Genomic DNA, 23,019 nt, shown 5'->3' with positions numbered 1-23,019 from the left:
ACAACAAACGACAACTACTGAACTACAGGCTCCTGGCGTGGGATAGACAGATACAGAATGTGGCGGGGGTTAAACATGTTCGCGAGCTCTCAACCCTCTCCTAACATGGGACAGTGACACAACGGCATAACATCAGAGCAAACTGTAAAAATCTGTGAAAAAGGTAAGACTCATCGGATCAACATCAAGCAAAAAGGGTAATTAAAATTAACTAAAATAAATTGGTTTTATACACAAAACTTTTATCCACATTAGGGTGTCTCATGACAGAAGAGTGAAGTCGTTTAGCACGCGACCATGTGCCATTAATGATTTGTAATAGAAGGTGTTATGTTGATTCTATTTAGACTAAATATTTCAATAAACCGTTGTCATATCCTAACCTAGCACCCCAACTCCATAGATCAACAGGTGTTTCGAATATCTATTTAGACCAATTCGATAAAATTCGAGAACACAGTTGAGGAGAAAGGCACGCTTTTTGGGTGTAGGATTAGAGACATATATTTATTAAAAACAAAGAGATTTGGAACAGGAGCACCACATGTCAGCCCCCCACCCCCTTCACAGTTAACAAGAGCTTGCAGCTGCTTCTTAGACTTTATAAAACGTCACCAGTGTCTGAGCAGAAATTTGATGAACCAGGTTTATGTCAAAGAACGTCTCGTCCTTTTTCTAAAAAAAAAGTTCATCGGAAGATACCAAGACATTGTTGATAAATATTCCGTACCAACTTCAAAAATGATACATGATGGTCTTGAAGTATAGATTCTAGGTACTGGCGTTGTTTATCATCTTAATAACGATTTATAGTGTTCTTTTTACTTGTCTTTGTATATTTTGAACCTTTACTGCGTAGTCTATTTTTGTTAATATCCCTTTGGAGTTTCTCGGTATTTATACATCCCGTCATTTTATTATTGTGCTATAGTTATTTTTGTATTCTTGTCTTTCATTTTGGCTTATACGCTTTGTCTATAGAGTATGCCATTTTGTTTTTCTTTGTTGACATGGTTGTTTGTTTTTATTGTGATTAAGATTTTAACACAATGTTGGCTCTACCCAAAAAAAAAGAAAAAGAAAAAGAGGGGTCCATGACCCAAGCACCATTTAACTTAACGATTATATTCCCATAGTTTCTAACATCTTCCTCGGACTATTTTAAAGTATATTTCGAATTGAAGGAAGGGTGATGGAAATTGTATTTATGATATTCTAACATCTTAATTATTTAATAAGGTAGCATTGATTTTTGTACAAATACATATGACTGTACAATTATTTTGGCTTTATCATGTATAAGTTTAGAAAAAAGTGTGTATTAGGTATTGTCAAATTCGGGGAAAATAAAATAAATCAAACACCTAGTATAGTGATCCTAGACCTTCGTGACATTCGTGATCAGATTTCCTAATGAATGACCTCACAGTTTTATTCTTTTCACATTTTCGGTCCATACATGTATCGGTTAACTATCTCATATTTTCTTACTTCCATTAATACATTATGGAAAAACTAAAAAGTGAAAAAAAAAATATTTTCTTCAGTCGTTTTTAGAAGTGAGTTTCAACGCTATATCAATATTTTTTAAGCGATATAGGCTGCGTTGCAAGTTTTCTCTAACAATAAATAGCTTATTATAGTTTTTAATATATTATATTTATTGTATCGGGAATGGACTTTTTTAAGATAAAGGTTTTAAGACGAAGTAACTTAACATTGGATTGCAACCTCTCCCTTTTTTGATATCGCTTCTAAAAATTGTATTGTAAAGGAAAGTTTTTATAGAATATGATGTATATTTAAGGTAAACTCAACACTGTAAACTAATAAGTTTTCCCGTGTTAGTTCCTCTCAAGGAGGAAGCCTATGTAAATGAAAGAAATATTTTAATTCTTTTTTGAAACAAAAGAAGAGAAGAACGGTTTTAAATTGTTTGCATCATATATTACTACAAAACGTAAGTACACGAATATGATTTACGGAAATTAGGATATTTTTCATTTTTGTTTGTTTGTTATAGACTGTAATTTGAGGTGTTAGTTTTTTCTTGTTTCTAAAGAATTATATGCAGAGATAAGATCTTTTCGGGTAATAACCATTTTCGAGTGTTGTAGTAAGAAAACCAGGACGGGTTCAAACAAAAAGATTTTGAAAGCAGAAAAAACTGTGCACTCTATAAGCAGCATGACTTTATCAGATACTCCAGGCTAAAAATAAGGCGAAGGTACCTAAATTCAGTCATGGACCCGCGATGTCTATGGTGTGTTCTAGTTTTGTTTATAATACTTAACTATTTACCTTTAACTTGTTTGTCATCGGCTATCGCTAACAATGATTTTACTCAGACAAGCAAATATATGTGTGTATATCAAAACTTAACTAACACGCTATTGAAGAATGTTCAATTATTCAATGTTAATAAAAGCACAAGGTTAACTCCTGTATAGTTTTTAAAGGTATTTGTTCGTAGGCATTAAGAACCCTTCGGCGACCCCGTGCGTTTAAATGTCCAATGTAAAAACAACGAAATGAGCGGGTGTAACGGATGAACGTTTGCCCGATCAGACCCAACCAATGAATGGCTTCAATGGGTTAAAGGTTGGTCATATCTAAGCACTTATTGGTTTGATAATATGCAGATAACCTTCACATTTCCGTTTCTAGACGGAAGAGGTGCTTGTAAACTTAACTATTAATACTGCTGTATTTGTGAAATTAGCGTGTTTGCAGTAATTGCTTAGCATCCAACTTTTTGTCTGGTAAGTTGTTTTTCATTTATTAACTTTTAGTATGACATTAACAGGAAAATTGCCAAACCATTTTGTTGTTTGAACTAGGAGGCTAGGACGTAAAATGTGTCATGTAAATTCGAGTGTAAATAGTAATTTTAATAATAACGTTTCAAAGATCGAATATGTAAACAGTCAATCAATCTAATGATATCATATCATTAACAATAGGTATTGTAGTGCGAAACGTAAGACAAACATGATATTATCATTTTTTCGTCATATCTAAAGTCACACACATGATACTTTAGGGTAACACTCGGGTTACTACGTAGGGTACATCCTTGGTTTGTCAAACTGACGGTTGGTAGTTGACATTGATTGATTGATTTTCGGTGCTTAAGGCCACTTACAGCTCTCTTAGCTATATCGTGGCGGCCATTTTTTATTGATTTATTGATGGAAACCGAAAAGAACCATCGACCTTCGACAGGAAAACTGGCAATCCTTGTCGACTAAGATAGGAGTCGAACGCACCTGCAACGAGTGAGGTTCGATCTCATAACCTCGATGTTGACAGACTAGTTATGATAGAAGATAAACTACTTATACCACTTGGCCACCGAGGCCCGGTAGTTGACAGACTAGTTATAATAGAAGATAAACTGCTTATACCACTTGGCCACCGAGGCCCCGGTAGTTGACAGACTAGTTATAATAGATAAACTTCATACACCAGTTGGCCACCGAGGCCCTGGTAGTTGACATAATGCATCAGTATGGGATGTTTTATTTAAAAACAAGAATGTGTCCATAGTGCACGGATGCCCAACTCCCACTATCATTTTCTATGATTTGGCATAAGAATTCAAAAGATCATATCATAGGGAACATGTGTACTAAGTTTCAAGTTGATTGGACTTCAACTTCGTCAAAAATTACCTTGACCAAAAACTTTAACCTGAAGCCGGACAGACGGACGAACGGACGAACGGACGGACAGACGAACGGACGGACGAACGAACGGACACACAGACCGAAAAACATAATGCCTCTCTACTATCGTAGGTTGGGCATAAAAATCAGTAGAAACAATTATATTATGTTTTTTTAATATAAAATTGATGAAATGTTAATGTTTAGATAGGTCTGTACATGTCAAGGAAGACGGACTCATAACAAAGGTCTTGAAGGATTACGACAAATATGCCTACCCTGGAACAACTGAACATCCAATAGTGAAAGTCTTGCATAGCCTGAATCTCGAAAAAATGGACTATGATAGTATGGTAAGTGCGTCTTGAAACTACTTAATTAGTATTTAATTCACTTCAATTCTTCGTTGACACATAGACATGTCTCGCCCATTAGTACTTATAAACGAAGGCATTTGTTTTTTCTTTTTCTTTTTTCTTTCTTTCTTTATTGAATTTTGCTTTGGTTTCAAGGTTTATGGCCTGCTTATGATAGTAGTTGGCATAATGTTTTCTATTCTGTGTGTCCGTTAATCCCGTATCAGGTTAAAGATTTTTGTCAAGGTTGTTTACCAGGAAGTTGTAGTCAAAACAACTTGAAAATTAGTAAAATTGAGAATGGAAATGGAGAATGTGTCAAAGAGACAACCACCCGACCAAAGTGCAGAAAACAGCCCAAGGCCACCAATAAACATCTTTATTATGGTATTAACTTTTAAAACTGTATTCCAAATTCCGGTTAGACCCCATTTTTAAGAGTTCACTGAACATAGAAATGTGAAAGTTGGAAAAAGTATTTTTTGTCAGGTATTTGGTTTACCATGAAGTTGTGATCACACCAACATAAAACTTAATATACATGTTAGTTTTGATATTGACCCTGTAAAGTATAAGCGAAATTACAGTTAAGATCTCAATGTCACGGTTCACTGAACAAGTAAAATGATAGTGCACGCGAGGCATGGTGTCATATGGACACATATTCATGACCGATATTTCATAACTTACGTATTTGTTTCTAGCATTCAGTTTTTTAAGGAGTTTGTGGATCTCATTTAAGTAAGTTCGCAACGTAGATCGCCGGAAGACAAAATATGGCGAGAATTTTTGTTTTCAACATTTTTATTACAGTATTACAATAAAAAGTTTTCTAGCAAAATAGTATATATGTTAAATATTTTGTTGAAGTCAGATGATATTGTTTTTTGAAAGTCGATACAGTCATTACTCGCACAACATTATAATTGTCAATCAGAGATAAGTTTTAGAGCTATCTGATCTCTAACCAAGAAAGTTTGATAGGATTTGGTGGAACTGCTTTTCGCGCGGAGGTAACCGTTATTTTCGCTTATTTCGCAATTAGGTAAAGTACGCGAATGGTTTGTAGAAAGCAACATCGTTGATGTGAAGTGCGAATGTACAGTTGATGCGCGAATTGGACCCCCGCGCGAGTTTAAGCATTAACAACCCTCAAAAATAATCAACGTTTCCATTTTTGCATTTCATTTGCAGAAGTCCAAAATGTCTATTGAGGTTTGGTCAGAGCTGAAATGGAATGACCCTAGATTGACCTGGAATGGAACATCAGCAAGAATAAGACTCCCAATGTCTCTCATATGGATACCAGATATAGTTCTATACAAACAGTAAGTAATTTAATAAGCACAAGTATAGTCGATTATGAGGGTCTGGATGGGGGTTCCTCATTTCTTTATTCTTAAATTTTTTAGACAATTTTTCTCTCTTCTTTATTTTTTGGCCCATTATTCTCTATTCTTATTTGTTTGCCCTTTATTCTGCACTTTTTGTCCATTATTCTCTATTCTTATTTGTTTGCCCTTTATTCTGCACTTTTTGCCCATTATTCTCTATTCTTATTTGTGTGCCCTTTTTCTGCATTTTTTGCCAATTATTCTCTATTCTTTATTTGTTTGCCCTTTTTTCTGCACTTTTTGCCCGTTATTCTTTATTCAGTAAACCCCGCCCAGACCTTTGGTGATACCTCATTCCAAATTTCACGTTGGGGTTTGAAGACTGATTGCCGTAAGAAAGCCATTTTCACTGCCTCATAAGAAAGGCTTTTCCAAAGGATCTAAATTTCTTGCTATTTTGAGCAACATATTTATTAGGTCGCCCTCTCTTTGAGTTTGAAGGACATTTCTAATATTTGTCGTTCATTAATTCTATGATATATTGTCACGTGGATTTGGCGCACAAAATAAGCCGCATTGCAATAGGTGAATATGATTATTCTATCCGAAATAAATCCTCCCCCTGCGCCAAAAATCGAATGATCGTCCTTTTATTATATAAGCTATAAAATACCCAGGCATGACAAAATGTAAAAAAAAATTTAAACGAGAAAACCACTATTTATGTTAAAAAAAAACAATGAACGAAAAACAAATATGGTAAACATCAAATAACGACACCCACTGAATTACAGCCGAGTTCCTCATATGTCCACTACTTTTATACCTTATTTTACTTCGGATTCTGACGCGTGTTTGACTGAAGGTGGAACGGTTGTATTTCCTGGGCAATGGGGATAATGAAAGCCTTTTTTTAATGTTCTCCACTTTCTAACACTGACCTACACACACAGTTAACTAGAGTACTTTCGTTATAATATTCAGAAATAAATGTGAATATGACCGTCTTCTTTTTCTGCCCCAAAATATTTAGACTTCTTTCCCTTCCCAATATCTTAAGGTTTTCCTTCGGAAACCATTTGTTTCAGACACACGGAAGGAAGGACGGACAAAGCGATTACTATGTGCTGCCGAAAAACAAATAATTCGGAGAGCGTTAAAAGGAAATGCAGGTTTATTGCATATCTACGAGAAACCAAAAGGACGTGAATGTATGCAACTGGCTTCAACAATAAGCAAAATCAATACCGTATAGTAAGGGGACGACCATTTGTTTTTTTTAAAGGGGGAAGGCAGGAAGGTGGAACGGTTGTATTTCCAGGGCCATAGTGATAATGAAAGGTTTTTTTTATAATATTCTCCACTTTCTAACACTGACCCAGAATCTACACACACAGTTAACTGAAGTACTTTCGTTATAATATTCAGAAATAAATGTGAATATGATCGTCTTCTTTTTCTGCTATCTTTATAAACCTCAGGCCACTAGTACTTTGCGGCCTTTTATCATGAAGTGAACACAAAAATTCCCAAAAATTCATTTTCACCCATGTGTAAAATTTGTTTATATTTTCTACACCTGATTCATCCCTCAGCTTGGAAAAATATGTTCAGTAGATGCTGTATTTTTCGTCCAATCACAGTGTTCAGATATATTGACATAAGTTGGTACACAAAAGAGCAACCTAGTATCACATGACAGTTGACGCAAGCTGGTCGCTAAATTCTTACCCTGTTCGAGCGCCATTTTGAAAGTTTTTCATTGTTAATTTTGTCGTGTTTTTTTACCAAAACTTCTTGATCGACACTAGAATGTTAACAATTAAATTGGTTTTTTTTTGCAGTCCAAATACAAAGCCATTATACAACCAAAATGTTGTTATAAGTCGGAATGGAGACGTTATTATGGTTCCTGATGCAAAGTATGACACTGAAAACTGCAAGCAGAAGAATGACGATGTTATCGAATGTAAATTTAAATTAATTTGGATCCTGGACGTACGGTGCACATGAAAAAGATTTACAAGCCATCAATCCTCGCGTGCTGCTGGAAACCTACACGGAAAACGCCCAGTACGAAATAGTCGGATCGAGTGTTGTTCGAGAGGCAAGGAAGTACGACTGTTGTCCAGAAACATACGACGATATAGTCTATACCATACAGATTAAACGTCATTAGAAAATTAGATGTGTGATATGTACTCAACGATTTCGTACTATGAACTTTGAAGCCGCACACGTATATATCATGCTGCTTTGTAGATAACGCGACTTTTTTATATTGTAATGGAAGAAAAATCTTAACTGTTTCGTATTTTTGTTACAAAAATAAAGACCATTATTTTCACATGCACGAAGACGCATTTTTATTAATGGGCGCAAAACTAAAAATGTGCATATTCATTTTTTTTTTCTTCAAGGACATTATATAATTGTAAAAATTCACTGTATTTTAAACCAAAATTGAATAACATATTTGTTTCCTTGGCAGCCGATCTTGGTTTTAACATTTCGCCTCTGACTCGTGTTATTGGTCTTTCTAAATAATTGCTTTCTAAATAGTCTGTACGTCACTCATTTTGACTTTGTATTAGACATTTGCTATGTTTATAATAAATATAATTAACTTGATTTGAAGATTGCTCTTTTTTTGTTTACCAGGTTTGTAGTCAGGAGGGTCTGGATGGGGTTTACAGAATTGAGAATAATGCGCCAATACTATTGAAAAAGGGTCAAATTAATAAAGAAAAGAGAAAAATATGCCAAAAATAGAATACAGAATAATGAGGTGCTAAAATATGAATAATAGATAATAATGTGCAAAATTTATAAAGAATAGAGAAAAATGGCAAAATAAATAAATAATACAGAATTGAAGGACCCTCATTCAGACCCTTAGTCAGGTAAATGCAGGATGAGAGGAGATGCAGGGCGTACGTCAATAATACAGCAATCCAACATCTAAAATCAGAAATACATTTCTTTTACACTGATAATTGTATTACTTTTCATAAACATGCAATTAATAATCTTTACAGCTCGTGTGGTTTTACTAATTCAATCATGGGGTAAATTTAATATCTTTCATTTCCTAGAATGCATTATAAAAAGTTTTGGGTCCATAATGGTGTTACTGATTAAGGAACACAGTTGGAAGTATTTGAACATCTATGATTTCCCTTACTGTAAAGAAGGAGTGAGACTATATCGCAATCAGCGTGTCCGTCCTTATTTTCGTTTCTTTTTTTTCTCAAAAAGTACTAAACAAATATCTTTATATTTGGAAACTTATATATTAAATATTTTATTTCTAATAAATATTTAGTAGCTGTATATTGACGAAATGTAACGTGCGAATATTTTTGATCAGTCAGATACTTACTTTCTTATTGCATATACTCTGAAATTCAATATTTCAATTTGTTGAATGAACTTACATTTTTTCGTCAAACATTTTTCCAATACCACTAAACAAAATGATTTTAAATTTAATCATCTGCTCAAAAGGAATGAGTTGAAACTAGTCTACGCTTTTTGGATATGTGTCGGACATCAGCTTTTTGTTTCTTTATCGCACTCTCTATGCTGGCGTAAACTATGACTAATGAGGTCTTTATATGACGTTTCTTGTTACCCGGCCCCAGATATATTACAAGGGAAAACGCGAATAATCAATAGAGGAATGACAAAATCTGTCATAACTAAAAGAGAAAAACGAAAAGACACAACAACAGTCGACAATACACTAAACATAAAAACGATTGAGCAACAGGAAACCCTTATAAACTAGAGCTGAATTCTGGTGCTCAGAAAGATAAACACAGTGACTATTTTTATTTGTGACGATACCTTGTTTTCCTGTAAAGCGAAGAGTTTTTAGTTTTAAATGAAGAGATACACACAATCAAACAAAACAAGAAAGGGATTAAAACACTACATAAAAACATTACCGGTTGCTCATTTAAAAAGTGAAAAATAAATTTTAATTATAAGACACTTAAAAAATTGAATAAGCATATACTCAGATAGAATGTGTGTACCAAAAATATAATTTATAACCAAATACATTAAAAACCCTTTTAATAAAGTTTTCAGCTTCTCGTTAAGCCAGATCAATTTGAAGTTGATCAGCATTGAAATTCAAACATTCCAAAAATTTGTGCCAAATCTGTTTCAGAAATCCACGCCTTGGATGGATTCTAATAATGCAACATTTTATACACAGTAAAATGATTTATAGATAATGACCGTATCAATGACATTTCACATTTCTGGATTCGGCAATCCTTGGGTAGATTCTAATAATGCATAATTTTATAAACAGTAAAATGATTTGTAGACAATGATCGTATCAATGACATTTCATATTTCTGGATTCGGCAATCCTTTTGTAGATTATAATAATGCAACATTTTATAAACAGTAAGATGTTTTATAGACAATGACCGTATCAATGATATTTCATATTTCTACTTTCGGTAATCCACGCCTTGAGTATATTATAATAATGCAACATTTTATCAACAGTAAAATAATGTATAGACAATGATCGTGTCAATGATATTTCATGTCAGCACTCTTTATCAGGGTCTGGAGGGGGTTTGCAGAATAGAAAATAATGGGCAAAAAGAACAGAATAAAGGGCAAACAAAATTAAGAATAGACAAAAATAGACTAGAAAAAAAGAATAGAGAATAATGGGGCGCTGAAATATAAAGAAAAGAGAAAAATGATTAAAAAGTTAAAGGAACAAGAAATAATGGACCCCCTATCCAGACCCTCTTACATATGTTAAGATAGGACGATAACTTACAAGTATTTTCATTTATTACTAGGCATTTTCAATATCGGCACAGGTATCATTCCTCTACCAATATCGAACGACGGACAAAAGCCCTCAGTCCGATACGCGAGTCTCAGGAAAATATCAGGGTTGATAAGCTCAAGATCCGATATAGGTTGAAACATGATACAAGGGTTGATATGAAAAATTACTTTTGTACTTTATAGTCAGATAATTATTGCATTTTTATAAAATATTTTTTCATTATGTAAAATAAAAAATGATTGAAGACGTCTTTTTTTAACGATTTAAAAACCCAACACAAGGATTTTTCTGATATAATAATATGAAATATATTCTAAATCCAACTTCTAGTCAGCAAGTGAAATATTTAGGCTACTTTGTTAAACAGTTTATGGAACTGAGGACAGAGGGCACTTGAGGTCATTTGTTGTGTACGTAAAAGTTGTGTGTTTAATATTTTGTTATATTTTTTTTTGTAAATGTAAATGGCATCTTTATATTGTTGTTTATACATGTAATGCCTTTGACCCTCTTATGGGTGTAATTTGTGCTTAATAAAGTTTTTTTAAATTATTAACAAGAAAAATTACAAAATTAATATATTTTGTCTTGGTCTGCTGCCAATGATACGTTATTGTAGCCAGGTGAAGCGAGAATGGCCGAGTAGTTACGATTGACGACTGCACTTGTTGGATAAACTTAAAGGATGTTTGGTCCTCTTGTTTGAAATTCTGTCCGATATTCAGAATCTTCTGGTCTTATCCATGAAGTGCCATTACATATTTGTGCCCCTAAACCCTGCTTTTCTTTACATAATTTTATTACATAAAGTTTTAAAAGCCATATTTGAAATTCCTATAAAACCCTTGTTATTTTTTTTCATAGCTTTTGAAAGAAAAAAGGTGCCAATGTTAAATGTACGAAAAATCTAGAGAGAATAATTTCCCGCCAAATTTTCAATGGTTTATATTTCGAAAACAAGTGCACAGACCCTTCATTTTTCTCTGCTTTTTTAGTTCCTTTATTCATATACTATCAACTTATAACAGTCTTTTAAAAAGCTTGTTATTTTGGAACAGAGCAGCGAACATCTTTAACAAGGTGATTATTGATCAATAGTGCAAAGGGTTTGTGGAAACAAGCGGTGTATAACATCCGAGAGAAAAAGTCACGTTTACCGGAGGTCGTTGTACATGAAACACTAAATATAGAAAAAATACAAATATCTATTACAAGGACTCGATATTTACGTTGGGTTATTTAGGGCGGAAACTCTCATCTAAGCAACAGATGCATCCGTTGATATAAATGTGAATGACCACAACCATTATTTAACAAGGATACACTCCTTTGATTTGATTAATCTGATGCATAAATAATTATAAACAACATACAACCTTTTTATTTCAGCTGAAAATTAGGTTTATGCTAACGGATTCATCCGGCATTCATGATAGAATCATGTTGTCTTTTCGGGTGTCCATTTGTCTGTTACGAGGGTCTGGATGGGGGTTTTTCATCCAACGTTATTCTTTAATTTTTGAGGCCATGTTTTTTCCATATTCTTCATACTTTTTGCCCATTATTCTCTATTTTTTATATTGTAGCACCTCATTATTCTCTATTCTTTATTTTTTGGTCCATTTCTCTCTATTCTTTATATTTTTACCCATTCACCTTTATTCTGTAAACCCCCATCCACACCCTCTGTTATCTGTTCTTAACACAATTATTACAAGTTCTTCCTTTCAATTGAACTACCATGATTTTGGATCTTTACACGGCTTACTTTCTTGTAAAACTTTCTTGACCTGAAAATTGTGTATTATATATATTTACATAAATAAAGAATCAGATCTACTGTAAAATTGTTAGGTTGATTTTCTATGCACTTTATAAATATTCTAACGCTTGGTATTTCTTAATCATAAGAAATCCGATAAACAAGGTACAGTTGTCACTACACATAGGCAGATATATATATACATAGATATAAGAAGATATGGTATGAGTGCCAATGAGACAACTCTCCATCCAAGTCACAATTTGTAAAAGTACATAACTACTCTAAATATCAGCACAACAATGTTAAATTCAGCTTTCGGTGGCCTAGTGTTACTTTTCCTCGTCAGTAGAATCTAGAGTTGTAACACAGTACATGATATATTAGGCATGAAGATTGAATTGATTGCAGATTAGCTAAATATCTATCGTAAAGGATCGTAAGTTACATGTATATATATATATATATATATATATATATATATATAGGGGGGGGGATTAAGGCTGAAAATGCACTACGTAATTTTAAATTAAGACATTAGTAATATCATACTCCCGATTTAAACAAAAATGAATAAACATAACATTCATGTGCATGTTAAAATATGTCAAGGCTTATGAAATGAACGTGAATAGATCAACGTTATATTTCTATAGTTATAAATATAAATATTAAGAATATGAATAATGAAATGAACGAGGGTCTGGATGGGGTTTACTGAATATAGAATAATGGGTAAAATGTGCAGAATAAATTGCCAAAAAATAAAGAGTAGAGAAAAATAGAGCAACACAAAAAAGAATAGAGAACAACGGGGTGCTAAAATATAAGGACAGAGATTAATAGGCTAAAAATATAAAGAATAGAGAAATGACCTAAAATTAAAGAATACAGAAATGAAAAACTCCCATCCAGACCCTCATAAACTATGTTGATATTATTTTTGATATTCATGAGATTCACACATGACAAGAAATTATATTTTTGTGATTTTACTTTTTATGTTGAATATATTTTAAAGACTCTATATTACCTCCTGATGTCCTGTGGCTGTCGGTGGGTAGATCGTCATGTATACAAGTGAGAGGTAGCTAGCTATGAAACCAGGTTTAATCCGCGATTTGTAACATAAGGAAATGCCTGTACCAAGTCAGGAATATGACAGTTTAATGTGTTTGAGTTTTTGATTTTGCCATTTGATAAGGGACTTTCCGTTTTGAATTTTACTTGGAGTTCGGTATTTTTGTTGTTTGACTTTTTACAAATTCCACACATGTCCTTTTATTCATACTGGGACATAGAAATAATCACACTTTTCCAAAAATTGTTTCAAGCTATGGACATTTGAATAATTATAATCTTCCAGTAATTTGTTCCGCTGAAAATATTACTCTCAACGTGTGTTTAGAAATAATACTTGGGTAAACATGGGTAACGACATCTTCAAGTGTGGTATATATTTTCGACAATACAAACGTAGCTTCCTAAATATAAAAAAAAAAAATGTAGTGGTGATTTTTTTGCGAGAACGCCAGTATTTTGCTATAAACTAACCCTATGTCAAAATTTAACCTTTACTCTTTGAAGATGAGTCATAAGAGTGTCTTACCACATGTAATCTATATGTGAATTTAAGTGCACAATATAAGCGCACAAAATAATCAAATTCGATAAAATTCGAGAACACAGTTGAGGAGAAAGGCACGCTTTTTGGGTGTAGGATTAGAGACATATATTTATTAAAAACAAAGAGATTAGGAACAGGAGCACCACATGTCAGCCCCCTACCCCCTTCACAGTTTACAAGAGCTTGCAGCTGCTACTTAGACTTTATAAAACGTCACCAGTGTCTGAGCAGAAATTTGATGAACCAGGTTTATGTCAAAGAACGTCTCGTTCTTTTTCTAAAAAAAAAAAGTTCATCGGAAGACACCAAGACATTGTTGATAGATATTCCGTACCAACTTCAAAAATGATACGTGATGGTCTTGAAGTATAGATTCTAGGTACTGACGTTGTTTATCATCTTAATAACGAGTTATAGTGTTCTTTTTACTTGTCTTTGTATATTTTGAACCTTTACTGCTTAGTCCAATTTTGGTAATATCCCTTTGGAGTTTCTCGGTATTTATACACCCCGTCATTTTATTATTGTGCTATAGTTATTTTTGTATTCTTGTCTTTCATTTTGGCTTATGCGCTTTGTCTATAGAGTATGCCATTTTGTTTTTCTTTGTTGACATGGTTGTTTGTTTTTATTGTGATTAAGATTTTAACACAATGTTTGCTCTACCCAAAAAAAAAGAAAAGAAAAAGAGGGGTCCATGACCCAAGCACCATTTAACTTAACGATTATATTCCCATATTTTCTAACATCTTCCTTGGACTATTTTAAAGTATATTTCGAATTGAAGGAAGGATGATGGAGATTGTATTTATGATATTCTAACATCTAAATTATTTAATTAGGTAGCATTGATTTTTGTACAAATACATATGACTGTACAATTATTTTGGCTTTATCATGTATAAGTTTAGAAAAAAGTGTGTATTAAGTATTGTCAAATACGGGGAAAATAAAATAATTCAAACGCCTAGTATAGTGATCCTAGACCTTCGTGACATTCGTGATCAGATTTCCTAATGAATGACCTCACAGTTTTATTCTTTTCACATTTTCGGTCCATACATGTATCGGTTAACTATCTCATATTTTCTTACTTCCATTAAAACATTATGGAAAAACTAAAAAGTGAGAAAAAAAAATATTTTCTTCAGTCGTTTTTAGAAGTGAGTTTCAACGCTATATCAATATTTTTTAAGCGATATAGGCTGCGTTGCAAGTTTTCTTTAACAATAAATAGCTTATTATAGTATTTGATATATTATATTTGTTGTATCGGGGATGGAGTTTTTCAAGATAAAGGTTTTAAGACGAAGTAACTTAACATTGGATTGCAACCTCTCCCTTTTTTGTTATCGCTTCTAAACAACGTATTGTAAAGGAAAGTTTTTATTAGAATATGATGTATATTTAAGGTAAACTCAACACTGTAAACTAATAAGTTTTCCCGTGTTAGTTCCTCTTTCGTTAAACAAGGAGGAAGCCTATGTAAATGAAAGAAATATTTTAATTTTTTTTTGAAACAAAAGAATAGAAGAACGGTTTTAAATTGTGTGCATCATATATTGCTACAAAACATAAGTACACGAAGATAATTTACGGAAATTAGGATATTTTTCATTTTTGTTTGTTTGTTATAAACTGTAATTTGAGGTGTTAGTTTTTTCTTGTTTCTAAAGAATTATATGCAGAGATAAGATCTTTTCGGGCAATAACCATTTTCGCTGCTGAGTGTTGTAGTAAGGAAACTAGGACGGGTTCAAACAGAAAGATTTTGAAAGCAGAAAACACTGTGCACCCTATAAGCAGCACGACTTTATCAGATGATAATACTAAAAATCCAGGCTAAAAATAAGGCGTAGGTACCTAAATTCAGTCATGGACCTGCGATGTCTATGGTGTGTTCTAGTTTTGTTTATAATACTTAACCATTTACCTTTAACATGTTTGTCATCGGCTATCGCTAACAATGAATTTACTCAGACAAGCAAATATATGTGTGTATATCAAAACTTAACTAACACGCCATTAAAGAATGTTCAATTATTCAATGTTAATAAAAACACAAGGTTAACTCCTGTATAGTTTTTAAAGGTATTTGTTTGTAGGCATTGAGAACCCTTCGGCGACCCCGTGCGTTTAAATGTCCAATGTAAAAACAACGAAATGAGCGGGCGTAACGGATGAACGTTTGCCCGATCAGACCCAGCCAATGGATGGCTTCAATGGGTTAAAGGTTGGTCATATCTAAGCACTTATTGGTTTGATAATATGCAGATAACCTTCACATTTCCGTTTTTAGACGGAAGAGGTGCTTGTAAACTTAACTATTAATACTGCTGTATTTGTGAAATTAGCGTGTTTGTAGTAATTGCTTAGCATCCAACTTTTTGTCTGGTAAGTTGTTTTTCATTTATTAACTTTTAGTATGACATTAACAGGAAAATTGCCAAACCATTTTGTTGTTTGAATTAGGCTAGGACGTAAAATGTGTCATGTAAATTCGAGTGTAAATAGTAATTTTAATAATAACGTTTCAAAGATCGAATATGCATGCTTAAATCATTGCAGCAGTGAAGAATATTCGAATATAATTGATATAAAGTAAAATAAAATTTCCTGACAGTCTTACCAATTAATTACGAACTTTTTTCTTCGCAGAAAGAATGTCGGCAAAGCTGTCTGCTGTGCTTGTGCTAATCTGTGTTTTACGGTTTGGGAATACTTATGCCAGGAGGGGTAAGTCCCCCTTATGACGTTTACTACATTTATTTATTAGGACATTGGGTTCTCGAGTTTTGTACTTTATATTTTGCAAGCACTTGCACCTTTTCCTGTGCTATCCATAGAAACTTTTTATAGTAACCTCTATATTTTTCAATACATGCATATAAGAAAAAACTTCAATCTCAAATATACTTCTGGCAAAATTATTTAATATTCTTGTTATTTTTAACATGTACCTGAGTCTTGTTCCTCGTTTCCGAGTTGAATACTATAGTAACATGTTACCTTTTTTTCCCCTTATTACAAGTATTTCTCATTCTAAACTCTAAAAATAGTTAAAACTGTTGACACAAAGACATGTCTCGCCCATATGTACTTATAAGGTTAAATGCAATTTTTTGAAATTAAAATGACAATTGATACTTAAATATGTAAGCAAAATTTTTATCATGTTAGTGGTCCTCAAGGTATTGACAAGTTTGGTGGATTTTTTCTGTACTTTAGATTAAATATGAGACTAAAGCTATACTTTGCAAACAATAAAGGATTGATAGCACATGCTATTAGGATTTTCAATAACACAATGATATATTATGATAAAAAGTAAACTACTGTCCGTTCTAGTATGTCATATAACTTATATTATCATGTGTAACTTCTCGCCTTTCTCGGTAGGCACAGTTTGCAACACCTACCGTTATGGTATATTTTCATTTTGTTTTTGTCCTGAATATGGAAGAAATATTTGTCACTGAACGTTAAGTAAACAGTCAATCAATCTAATGATATCATATCATTAACAATAGGTATTGTAGTGCGAAACGTAAGACAAACATGATATTATCATTTTTTCGTCATATCTAAAAGTCACACACATGATACTTTAGGGTAACACTCGGGTTACTACGGAGGGTACATCCTTGGTTTGTCAAACTGACGGTTGGTAGTTGACATTTATTGATTGATTTTCGATGCTTAAGGCCACTAACAGCTCTCTTGGCTATATCGTGGCGGCCATTTTTTATTGATTTATTGATGGAAACCGAAAAGAACCATCGACCTTCGACAGGAAAACTGGCAATCCTTGTCGACTAAGATAGGAGTCGAACGCACCTGCAACGAGTGAGGTTCGATCTCATAACCTCGATGTTGACAGACTAGTTATAATAGAAGATAAACTACTTATACCACTTGGCCACCGATGCCCCGGTAGTTGACAGACTAGTTATAATAGAAGATAAACTGCTTATACCACTTGGCCACCGAGGCCCCGGTAATTGACAGACTAGTTATAATAGATAAACTTTATACACCAGTTGGCCACCGAGGCCCCGGTAGTTGACATAATGCATCAGTATGAGATGTTTTATTTTAAAACAAGAATGTGTCCATAGTACACGGATTCCCCACTCCCACTATCATTTTCTATGTTCAGTAGACCGTGAAATTGGGGGTCAAAACTCTAATTTGGCATTAGAATTAGAAAAACCATATCATAGGGAGCATGTGTACTAAGTTTCAAGTTGATTGGACTTCAACTTCGTCAAAAACTACCTTGACCAAAACTTTAACCTGAAGCGGGACAGACGGACGAACGGACGGACAGACGAACGGACGGACGAACGAACGGACACACAGACCGAAAAACATAATGCCTCTCTACTATCGTAGGTTGGGCATACAAATCAGTAGAAACAATTATATTATGTTTTTTTAAAATAAAATTGATAGGACTGTACATGTCAAGGAAGACGGAGCCATAACAAAGGTCTTGAAGGGTTACGACAAATATGCCTACCCTGGAACAACTGAACATCCAATAGTGAAAGTCTCGCATAGCCTGAATCTCGAAAAAATGGACTATGATAGTATGGTAAGTGCGTCTTGAAACTACTTAATTCATTTCAATTTTTCGTTGACACATAGACATGTCTCGCCCATTAGTACTTAAAAACGAAGGCATTTGTTTTTCTTTTTTCTTTCTTTCTTTATTGAATTTTGCTTTGGTTTCAAGGTTTATGGCCCGCTTATGATAGTAGTAATGTTTTCTATTCTGTGTGTCCGTTAATCCCATATCAGGTTAAAGATTTTTGTCAAGGTTGTTTACCAGGAAGTTGTAGTCAAATCAACTTGAAAATGAGTAAAATTGAGAATGGGAATGGAGAATGTGTCAAAGAGACAACACCCCGACCAAAGTGCAGAAAACAGCCCAAGGCCACCAATAAACATCTTTATTATGGTATTAACTTTTAAAACTGTATTCCAAATTACGGTTCGACCCCATTTTTAAGAGTTCACTGAACATGGAAATGTGAAAGTTGGAAAAAGTATGTTTTGTCAGGTATTTGGTTTACCATGAAGTTGTGATCACACCAACATAAAACTTAATATACATGTTGGTTGTGATATTGACCTTGTAAAGTATAACCGAAATTACAGTTAAGATCTCAATGTCACGGTTCACTGAACAAGAAAATGATAGTGCACGCGAGGCATGGTGTCATATGGACACATATTCATGACCGATATTTCATAACTTACGTATTTGTTTCTAGCATTTAGTTTTTTAAGGAGTTTGTGGATCTCATTTAAGTAAGTTCGCAACTTAGATCGCAGGAAGAAAAAAAATGGCGAGAATTTTTGTTCAACATTTTTATTACAGTATTACAATAAAAAGTTTTCTAGCAAAATAGTATATATGTTAAATATTTTGTTGAAGTCAGATGATATTGTTTTTTGAAAGTCGATACAGTCATTACTCGCACAACATTATAATTTTCAATCAGAGATAAGTTTTAGAGCTATCTGATCTCTAACCAAGAAAGTTTGATAGGATTTGGTGGAACTGCTTTTCGCGCGGGGGTAACCGTTATTTTCGCTTATTTCGCGATTAGGTAAAGTACGCGAATGGTTTGTAGAAAGCAACATCGTTGATGTGAAGTGCGAATGTACAGTTGATGCGCGAATTTGACCCCCGTGCGAGTTTAAGCATTAACAACACTCAAAAATAATCAACGTTTCCATTTTCGCATTTCATTTGCAGAAGTCCAAAATGTCTATTGAGGTTTGGTCAGAGCTGAAATGGAATGACCCTAGATTGACCTGGAATGGAACACCAGCAAGAATAAGACTCCCAATGTCTCTCATATGGATACCAGATATAGTTCTATACAAACAGTAAGTAGTTTAATAAGCACCAGTACAGTCGATTATGAGGGTCTGGATGGGGGTTCCTCATTTCTTTATTCTTTAACTTTTTAGACAATTTTTCTCTAGTCTTTATTTTTTGGCCCATTATTCTCTATTCTTATTTGTTTGCCCATTATTCTCTATTCTTTATTTGTTTGCCTTTTTTTCTGCACTTTTTGCCCATTATTCTCTATTCTTATTTGTTTGCCCTTTATTCTCCACTTTTTGCCCATTATTCTCTATTCCTATTTGTTTGCCCTTTTTTCTGCACTTTTTGCCCATTATTCTCTATTTTTATTTGTTTGCCCTTTAATCTCCACTTTTTGCCCATTATTCTCTATTCTTTATTTGTCTGCCCTTTATTCTGCACTGTTTGCCCATTATTCTCTATTCTTCATTTGTTTGCCCTTTTGTCTGCACTGTTTGCCCATTATTCTCTATTCTTTATTTGTTTGCTCTTTATTATGCACTTTTTGCCCATTATTCTCTATTCTTTATTTGTTTGCCCTTTATTCAGCACTTTTTGCCCATTATTCTCTATTCTTTATTTGTTTGCCCTTTTTTCTGCACTTTCTGCCCATTATTCTCTATTCTTTATTTGTTTGCCCTTTTTTCTGCACTTTTTGCCCATTATTCTCTATTCTTATTTGTTTGCCCATTTTTCTGCATTTTTTGCCAATTATTCTCTATTCTTTATTTGTTTGCCCTTTTTTTTGCACTTTTTGCCCGTTATTCTTTATTCAGTAAACCCCGCCCAGACCTTAGGTGATACCTCATTCCAAATATCACGTTGGGGTTTGAAGACTGATTGCCGTAAGCAAGCCATTTTGACTGCCTCATAAGAAAGGCTTTTCCAAAGGATCTAAATTTCTTGCTATTTTGAGCAACACATTTATTAGGTCGCCCTCTCTTTGAGTTTGAAGGGCATTTCTAATATTTGTCGTTCATTAATTCTACGATATATTGTCGCGTGGATTTGGCGCACAAAATAAGCCGCATTGCAATAGGTGAATATGATTATTCTATCCGAAATAAATCCTCCCCATGCGCCAAAAAATCAAATGATCGTCCTTTTATTATATAAGCTATAAAATACCCAGGCATGACAAAATGTAAAAAAAAATTCAAACGAGAAAACCACTATTTATGTTAAAAAAAACAATAAACGAAAAACAAATATGGTAAACATCAAATAACGACACCCACTGAATTACAGCCGAGTTCCTCATATGTCCTCTACTTTTCTACCTTGTTTTATTTCGGATTCTGACGCGTGTTTGACTGAAGGTGGAACGGTTGTATTTCCTGGGCAATGGGGATAACGAAGCCTTTTTTTAATGTTCTCCACTTTCTAACACTGACCTAGAACCTACACACACAGTTAATTAAGTACTTTCGTATAATATTCAGAAATAAATGTGAATATGACCGTCTTCTTTTTCTGCCCCAAAATATTTAGACTTCTTTCCCTTCCCAATATCTTAAGGTTTTCTTTCGGAAACCATTTGTTTCAGACACACGGAAGGAAGGACGGACAAAGCGATTACTATGTGCTGCCGAAAAACAAATAATTCGGAGAGCGTTAAAAGGAAATGCAGGTTTATTGCATATCTACGAGAAACCAAAAGGACGTGAATGTATGCAACTGGCTTCAACAATAAGCAAAATCAATACCGTATAGTAAGGGGACGACCATTTGATTTTTTTAAAGGGGGAAGGCAGGAAGACAGGAAGGTGGAACGGTTGTATTTCCAGGGCCATAGTGATAATGAAAGGTTTTTTTTATAATATTCTCCACTTTCTAACACTGACCCAGAATCTACACACACAGTTAACCGAAGTACTTTCGTTATAATATTCAGAAACAAATGTGAATATGACCGTCTTCTTTTTCTGCTATCTTTATAAACCTAAGGCCACTAGTACTTTGCGGCCTTTTATCATAAAGTGAATACAAAAATTCTCAAAAATTCATTTTCACCCATGTGTAAAATTTGTTTATATTTTCTACACCTGATTCATCCCTCATCTTGGAAAAATATGTTCAGTAGATGCTGTATTTTTCGTCCAATCACAGTGTTCAGATATGTTGACATAAGTTGGTACACAAAAGAGCAACCTAGTATCACATGACAGTTGACGCATGCTGGTCGCTAAATTCTTACCCTGTTCGAGCGCCATTTTGAAAGTTTTTCATTGTTAATTTTGTCGTGTTTTTTTACCAAAACTTCTTGATCGACACTAGTATGTTAACACTTAAATTGTTTTTTTTTTTGCAGTCCAAATACAAAGCCATTATACAACCAAAATGTTGTTATAAGTCGGAATGGAGATGTTATTATGGTTCCTGATGCTAAGTATGACACTGAAAACTGCAAGCAGAAGAATGACGATGTTATCGAATGTAAATTTAAATTTGGATCCTGGACGTACGGTGCACATGAAATCGAATTACAAGCCATCAGTCCTCGCGTACTGCTGGAAACCTACACGGAAAACGCCCAGTACGAAATAGTCGGATCGAGTGTTGTTCGAGAGGCAAGGAAGTACGACTGTTGTCCAGAAACATACGACGATATAGTCTATACCATACAGATTAAACGTCATTAGAAAATTAGATGTGTGATATGTACTCAACGATATCGTACTATGAACTTTGAAGCCGCACACGTATATATCATGCTGCTTTGTAGATAACGCGACTTTTTTATATTGTAATGGAAGAAAAATCTTAACTGTTTCGTATTTTTGTTACAAAAATAAAGACCAATATTTTCATATGCCTGAAGACGCATTTTTATTAATGGGCGCAAAACTAAAAATGTGCATATTCATTTTTTTTTCTTCAAGGACATTATATAATTGTAAAAATTCACTGCTATTTTAAACCAAAATTGAATAACATATTTGTTTCCTTGGCAGCCGATCTTGGTTTTAACATTTCGCCTCTGACTCGTGTTATTGGTCTTTCTAAATAATTGCTTTCTAAATAGACTGTACGTCACTCATTTTGACTATGTATTAGACATTTGCTATGTTTATAATAAATATAATTAACTTGATTTGAAGATTGCTCTTTTCTTGTTTACCAGATTTGTAGTCAGGAGGGTCTGGATGGGGTTTACAGAATTGAAAATAATGCGCCAATACTATTGAAAAAGGGCCAAATTAATAAAGAAAAGAGAAAAATATGCCAAAAATAGAATACAGAATAATAATGTGCAAAATTTATAAAGAATAGAGAAAAATGGCAAAATAAATAAATAATACAGAATTGAAGGACCCTCATTCAGACCCTCAGTCAGGTAAAGGCAGGATGAGAGGAGATGCAGGGCGTACGTCAATAATACAGCAATCCAACATCAAAAATCAGAAATACATTTCTTTTACACTGATAATTGTATTACTTTTCATAAACATGCAATTGATAATCTTTACAGCTCGTGTGGTTTTACTAATTCAATCATGGGGTAAATTTAATATCTTTCATTTCCTAGAATGCATTATCAAAAGTTTTGGGTCCATAATGGT

The 23,019-nt window shown here is 33.7% G+C and overlaps 2 long non-coding RNA genes across 2 annotated transcripts in view; both read left to right on the top strand.

Annotated features, from left to right (window-relative positions):
• LOC127718202 (uncharacterized) overlaps positions 1 to 22,332 on the top strand; it is a 42,396-nt gene extending 20,064 nt beyond the window's left edge. The window contains exons 2-4 of the long non-coding RNA XR_007989632.1: positions 3,917 to 4,021; positions 19,343 to 19,476; positions 21,768 to 22,332. This is a non-coding gene — a long non-coding RNA (uncharacterized LOC127718202). The remainder of the gene's footprint in view (positions 1 to 3,916; positions 4,022 to 19,342; positions 19,477 to 21,767) is intronic.
• Positions 15,868 to 16,288, top strand: LOC127718203 (uncharacterized). Its single transcript, XR_007989633.1, has 2 exons — positions 15,868 to 15,969; positions 16,234 to 16,288. It is a non-coding gene; the product is annotated as an uncharacterized LOC127718203 (long non-coding RNA).
• Positions 22,333 to 23,019: the final 687 nt, after the last annotated feature.

The sequence above is a fragment of the Mytilus californianus genome, unplaced genomic scaffold (assembly GCF_021869535.1).
Source record: "Mytilus californianus isolate M0D057914Y unplaced genomic scaffold, xbMytCali1.0.p SCAF_10, whole genome shotgun sequence".
Taxonomy (NCBI): Eukaryota; Metazoa; Mollusca; class Bivalvia; order Mytilida; family Mytilidae; genus Mytilus; species Mytilus californianus.
Note: the sequence above shows the minus strand (reverse complement) of the source record. Positions and strands in the feature narration are given on the sequence as shown.